General features: G+C 43.1%; 1 long non-coding RNA gene across 1 annotated transcript; it reads left to right on the forward strand.

Annotated features, from left to right (window-relative positions):
• The first annotated feature begins 6,127 nt into the window (after window positions 1–6,127).
• Window positions 6,128–6,902, forward strand: LOC116801662. Its single transcript, XR_004362154.1, has 2 exons — window positions 6,128–6,212; window positions 6,692–6,902. It is a non-coding gene; the product is annotated as an uncharacterized LOC116801662 (long non-coding RNA).
• The last annotated feature ends 271 nt before the right edge of the window (window positions 6,903–7,173 follow it).

Here is a 7,173-nt window from a genome sequence, read left to right on the forward strand (position 1 = left end):
CTGACAAATGGTCAACTGACGAGGGTTCCGCGTAGACAATCCTATGGTCAACCGGTCTGTGTGACGTCTCCAAACTTCGTCCATCGATCAGTCAATTTCCGATATTCCCCGGAAAAACTCAATTTGGTCTGTCACCTGCCGCGTGTCCCCCCGTTTTTTTGGGAAACTCAATGCCAACCACCTGAAAAATCAATATACAAATTATGACTGCGGTTAAGGGTTGGGGTTGCGGAGAGTGTCCTAAACAAAAAAGGTCTGTTCCACTGCCAATTATGACTTTTAGGCAAAATCAATAGGCGGAGCAGCACTGATGACTTTAGAAATTTGCGTGGTGTCAAAGTCAACTAGCTACTGGCTTTGCCAAGATGCCAATATTGAAAGGGTACTAACTAAGCTTACCAAATGAAAAACTGGTTAATACTTGTACTTGCAGCGTAGTAGCGTAGGAAGTAGCGAAAAGAAATAAACCAAATATTCCTGCTTTATATATAGCTAAAATAATAAAATCTGTTATGTGACATTTGCGGGGGTCCAAGTTCTTAAATCGAGTTCAAGCTCGGAAAGTTCCACTTTAGTTCGTAGAAGTTGCATTCACACTTTGCATTTGAAAAGGGGAAAAGCGTGCAAGTTGGTTTGGCAGCCTGCAGCGAAAACTTTGGCCAGCTCGCTAATTGCCATTGGCAAATGCGATCCCCCGCCGACGGGAGTGGGCGGCGGTCCTCGATTCGGTTGCATAATGGCGTTCATGACCTGGGCCCTGGCAGAACCGAAAAAACAGAGACGGCGACAGAAAGTCCGAATCCGAGTGCAGCATAATCACTGCCATTACGAGTGCCCCGATATGAGAGCGAATGAGCCATAAAGCCGTTGTACTTGAGCACTGATTAAAATGTGTGCCCCCCGCCACCCACATGACCGCCGGGGGGTCTTTTCTCGCCATGAATGGCAGACGGACCACAATGGTCATGCATGATGACGGGTTCGTGATGAGTTCCAAGGCAAGGCAAATGTTACTAAAATCATTCAAAGTTTTAAAAGCTTGCAATCGAAAGGAAAAACTTAAAATCCTAAATCCTACAAATTAAAAATTGAAAAACGGAAGTAGTATTGAGAAAACAGCTAGTTTAAGAACTCAATTCCCTGATCAAGTAACGTTCGAGCAGCGCATAAACTCGATCCTAACCCAAGTCGAAGTCCGGCTCTAGTTAGTCTATGATGCCATTCGAAGCAATTTGCTCGTCGCTCCTCGTAGGCGTTTATGACAATAGATTTACGAGCATAGCTCGTCTAATTTACGCCATTCCCATTGTAAAGAAGCGACCATCCATCCAGCTCATACAGTAGTTAAAAAAATGAGAAAAACCTTAGACGGCGACAACGATGAAGGAAAGTCACTGGCATCTCGCGGCGGGCAGCATTGAATGAAATGCCCCGGAAAAAACCAATTGTTATTCCACGTTTAATTTAGTAGAGCAATGGAGGCCTCCTCCCACCACCTACCGCCCACCTTGTAAATCCGATTTCATGGTTTGCGGGAACGGACAGCCAGCAGCTGATTGGGCTGCATCGTTGTGGGCGGGCAGATCTTGGATACATCCTAATCCATCTCATCGCATTTTATCCCATCTCATAGACACAGATACAGATACAGATACAGATACAGCTACAGCTACAGCAGATACAGAGACACCGCTTGGCTTTGAGTTTCAGTTGGGTAATGCGAAACGCCGGAGACCGCCCGTCCGAAAATGGAGCAATAAATTCTAATCAAAATTAAAATATACATAATAATAAAGTAAGCAAAGCAGCCAGGCCATCAGTACAGCACAAATATTTTCTATGGCCCATTCAGCGCGTGTGTGCACTTGTCATTGCCTGGAAACTAAGCCACACAAAAGGGGCTGTTGTGGGTTAGAGGGGCGTCCAATATGTTGGCCAAATGAGTTCGCGCAGCGGGGATTGCTGAGTGATTTTTCCAGTTCTCCTGGCGAATACATATACATACGTTTAGATATACATATAGATATCCACTTTATTTGGGGGTGCTCTCCAAGGCCCTAAAACCGCGAACAAGTTGCCACTTCATCTCCACAAAAGCCAGCTGATAGTGGAGATCTTGTGAAAGATATATTTTAGTCGGCTTTGAGGCTGGGAAAGGGTGTGCAATGATAGTTACACATTTTCAAAAGAACGACATTCTACAGTTCTGTTCTTCCATGCAATGATCCATTAATTATTTACTCATGACTTTAAAAACTAGTGTTTTTTGCGGCAAAAATCTATTATTGATTGATTGCAACACACATTTGGGGATGTTAATCACACGCCTGCTGAAGCATATGCTCCCTATATCGCTGACGCTCACAAATCAATAGAAACCCCTTCTGCTCCAGAGTTTCGGAGTGGGCTAGGTGGGTGCATCGGGCTGACACGCGCCACCGCTCAATGAACCGCTTGGCACTAAATCAGCCTCAATTGAGAGGGTGCTGGCTAACCTACTTGAGCGGCAGCAGTCAAAGCCAGCGATTTGTGGCACGTTGGCACGTCTAATTGGAAGACAGTGGGAATAGATACAAGGGATCTGAACAGCGAATTCCTGGAGGTAATGCCACCCAGATCCGCACAGCAAGGCTGCCCGGTAACCGTACCCAAATATAACGATTGCGAATCAGTGTCGCCTTATCAGGTATCCACTATCTGTCGGAACCATCGGCCATCCTCTGACGCACTTCACCTGCTCACGACGCAAACCAGTTCAGCTCAAGTGTGACGGAACCCAAAACCAATTACAGCTGTCGACGGTTATTTGTTTGCCCGACATATATTATTTCTCATTATCGGGCGGTGCGATAATTTGATTCGACTCCGTAGAGCTGGATATTTTCGGCTACTGCCAAATTGGCATTTCTCCGCTACTTATTTCGATTTGTTTGCATTTGCATTTGGCCAAATAGTCACTCTTTTTTACTTTTTTGGGCGATCGTGACTGCGAAATTAGCTTTAGAGTAACGTCAGCAGCGCGTATTAAATTGTATTTAAATTAAAACAAATTACGGGCAGGCCGAGTGTGTGTGCAAGTGGCGGCAATTGCTGATATTGTCGTCACATATGAGGCATTAAATTAAATAAAAATTTATTATGACGATTTAAGGAGCGTCGGGCAACAAGCAAAGTGCGAATCAAAAGATACAGGCACAGATTCACACACAATTGAGCTACATATACGTACAACTGTGTGTATCTTCTGCGAGAATTCGAACAATCTTTCAATTGTCTGCATCATTTGGAAAACATTTTCCATTCCATTTTCGTTTCGAAATGACAAGATTCTAGCATTTATGGCAGGCAGGTATATGTAGCTATTTTTTTATGGATCTCCAGTGCCAAAAGAAATCCCACGGACAAGTGGCGGCCAAATCCGATTTTAGCGAGTTCTTGCGGGATATATATTTATTTACTCGATCTAGAATAGTTGGATCGCCCGCTGTTTTTTGTGTTTATTCATTTGTTATGCCTTCCCATTTTACCGGCCAATTGAATCCGAGTAATATTCGAAAGTTATGTCATTTCCATAGCTGTGCATTACAGATTGCCCGGTGCTCGTTTACTTCCTCCCACAATGCGTTCGCGGTAATTGCGGTAATTTTTGTCGCTCAGACAATATTAAGTGCGTGACACAAGACGAGTTCAGAGTTCTGGAGATCCACGAATCTCGTCTTACCGCCCGAAACTCGTTTGAACCAGTGGCGAACAGGAACAATTGAGCCATTGTTGAGCCCCGGCTCAGCTACTTCAGGTAGACAATAAACCACCCCTTCGGAACTGAGCCACCCCTGAAGGGTATTGATCGATGGACCTTGAGAGACAAGCTGGAGACCAACTCGAAAACAAACGAAAACGAAAATAAATCAACGTACCGCTCTAGAACCTAATCTACAAGTGTTGGTCGACCGAGTGTTATCTGATAAGCAGACGAAAGGTAAATATAGCGCACAGGCACAGATACAGATACGGATACCTGGGAAACTGGAGGCCCAGACCCCTAACACCGGGTTATGCAATCGTTAGTAATTAAAACCCTATCCATTGACGCAAACTGGGCATGTGCCAAATATCACACCGCAGCGAAACAAATCGAAGTCCTTGTCGAGTGCAGTCTGTGTGCTGGATGTGACAGCAAACAGTCAATGGGCGAGGTGATAATTTCCACGTCTTGCGATTATGGCTGCCAATTGATGATGCCCACATAGTGTAGATGGTTCTTTCCAACAAAATCTGTTCAAACGGTTTGCCATTGTCAGTTGATTAGATTTTTATTGGCGTGTAATTGAATTAAAACGGCCAATATTGTTTTGCTGCCACGCTTTGATTGCCGAAAGCAAGTCACCGCCTCTGGCGGACGGTTTTCTGGTATTTTCCAGTTGTAATTATTATCGCTGTCGCTTTTACTGCCATCGGCAATCTGTTAAGTAGTTAACGCGTACCTAAATTCTCCGAGCCGGGTAAAACTGGTCAAAAAGGGAAGGGGCCCGTCTATTCGGGTGCACAAAATAGCTGGCTACAATATAGTATACATGTCAACGCTGATAACTGCTGATAGCATTCAAATCCTGGGTATTAGCATTTAGAACCTGCCATTACCACGCTGTAAGCACATTATTCAGCTTATTTGCCGTCTCCCTATAAAACTCTTAATTGCTTTATCTGCATTTTTCGACTGATAAACGGGTAGATGCATACATATACCAACTAGTTCTGGTTTAGACTGGCCCTTAATTTCAAATCATTTACTTATGGAACGCACTGAGAGCAAGAGAACTTCATTATCGCGTTCTTAGAGCATCGTCAGATTGTAGTTTCTTGATTTTTGATGTGCTTTCTTAAATTGACTTCAATTGAAAGCGCATGAGTCAGCATATAAAACGAAGCCACGACGCTGGTGGGGGTGTGAGATATACTCGTGCATAACTCAGCTTTACGCGGATTTGTGCGTGAAATCATAATAGAATTTCCACTAAGCACACTGGGTTAAGATATAAGATGTCGTAGTCCGGCAGACTGAAATATAATAATTAAGCAACATTCACATATTCAACACTACCAATATTATCATCAGAAGTTGAGCTTGAAAATTCGTTGGGAAATGCGTCATATTTTATAAAATAATTGTATGAAATGATATACCCAACCACAAATGTTTTTAGAACTTTAAATAATTTGTGTGACTTACTTTGATTCTTAAAATAAGCGTACAACTACAATATTATTAAAGACCTAGTATTTGAATTACATGCTTAATTTTATAACAATACAAATACATACATAATAATAATTATAATATCTAAGTTAGGTCTTAAGAGTTCTTTTCAAGTTTTCCCCTTTGAAATAGTATCTGGACCCACTGTGGATTGCGAGTGGATTCAGACCGCTTGCTCTATAGTTTTGCATACTTTCGGGCCGTCGAACCAGTATGTGTGTGGGTGCGTGCGTGTGTGTGACCTGCCCTTAGACAAGCCCCAAAATCAATAGAGCTGGCAATACGGACTTAGAATTGGTGGCCTAGCGCTAGGAACAGAACCGAAAGCCCGGGTGGAAACAACAACCCGTAGAACTCATTACCGTCTGCGGGGTAATTAAGTGGCGTCATCGGTGGGGCATTTAGTATCTAATCGAAGGGTGAGGGGGAAGGGAAGGGAAGGTAAGGGCTACGTACGGAGAAAAAAGTACGGGAAGAAGTACGTCGATTTACGCTAATGTGCCAGTGTGTGTAATTAGCAGCGCACTCCTCGGCCCAATGACACCAATTCCGGATGGGGGGAAAGCACGGAAAATGGAAAAATAAACGTGTTATTCAGGGTAGTTTCGTTCTAGGGCTCGAGATTCCAATAATGAAATCTGCGAGATGCGGCGGAATGGGGCGTGGTTCGGGAGGGGCGGCAGCAGTACCGGTTATGTAAGCCGAAAACTGAAAGATTTCCAGGCACGGAAAAGCGAAAAGCTTTCGCGCCGGGAAAGTGGAAAATTTGGGAAACTGGTCGGCCTGGAAATGCAAATTGCGCATGTCAGCTAAGCGCACCTGGAAAGCGAGAGAGAGAGGCAGGGAGCCAGAGAGAGAAAGGGAGAGGGAGAAAGAGAGAGGGAGAGCGAATACGAATTCGAGAAAAAAGTCAAAAGCCAGGCTCTAAGCCCATGCTATTTTTACAGATCAGCAGGTAAGCGGATATAGGCCGAGTCAGATCCAATAGGATTAGTAACTGCGCCCCGTTTCACATTCGATTCCGCTTCCAGTTACCGAAAGCCCGCAAACAAATTAGTGAACTTCGTGGGGCGTCGCCTCGGCTTTGTTGTTGTTGTCGTTGCTTCTCGCTTTTCCACCAGCAACAAAACAAATAGTAGTAGTAGCAGCAGCAAGAACAACACCAAAGGCAACGTACACAACACAGATACACGCACACACCCACACATTTCGATTTTTCCCACTAAAAACAACGCCCGCTCAGCGTTTCACTTGGCCAATTTGTTTTGGCCCTGGTTCTTTTTGGGTCCCTCGCCATGGTCTAACAACAGTTTACACTTAACCACTTTCTCACTTAACTAACTTAGTTTTCATCGTAATCCAGGTTTTATTTTTGCTCACCTCGTAATCCGACCTTAACGCCATGTTATTTTAATTTAACTCGATTATTCCCAGGGATGTGGAAAATTTACACACTTCCAACGTATCGATATTTCAGAAGTCGTGACTGCCAAGTGGAGAGTTATCGGCCTATTGTATCGAATAAACCGGTAGAGATATCGGGATGGCAATCTGTTAAGGAAATGTAATTATGAATAATGTATTTTGAGTGAAATTACTATTATAATTTGGCAATAAATCGATCTGTCTGGTTTATTTAAAATGATAAGTTAAGTATTTTAAATATCCCTGAAAATGTATTAACCCAAACTAGTTGCAATGCTATGTTCAATGAATATATTAAGATACTCGTTGACTTTTGGATTTCAATACTCACATTATTAATTTTTTTTGTTTCAAGAATAATTGAATATACCAAGATTAAAAAATGTTTATTTTTTCAGTTCAATTTGAAAATAACGTACTTTTACGTACATCATAAATGCTTTTCTGCTAACCTGTATTTTACTAGAGCTGCCAGCTTAAATTTTACACAT

This window comes from Drosophila sechellia, chromosome 3R (genome assembly GCF_004382195.2).
Source record: "Drosophila sechellia strain sech25 chromosome 3R, ASM438219v1, whole genome shotgun sequence".
Taxonomy (NCBI): domain Eukaryota; kingdom Metazoa; phylum Arthropoda; class Insecta; order Diptera; family Drosophilidae; genus Drosophila; species Drosophila sechellia.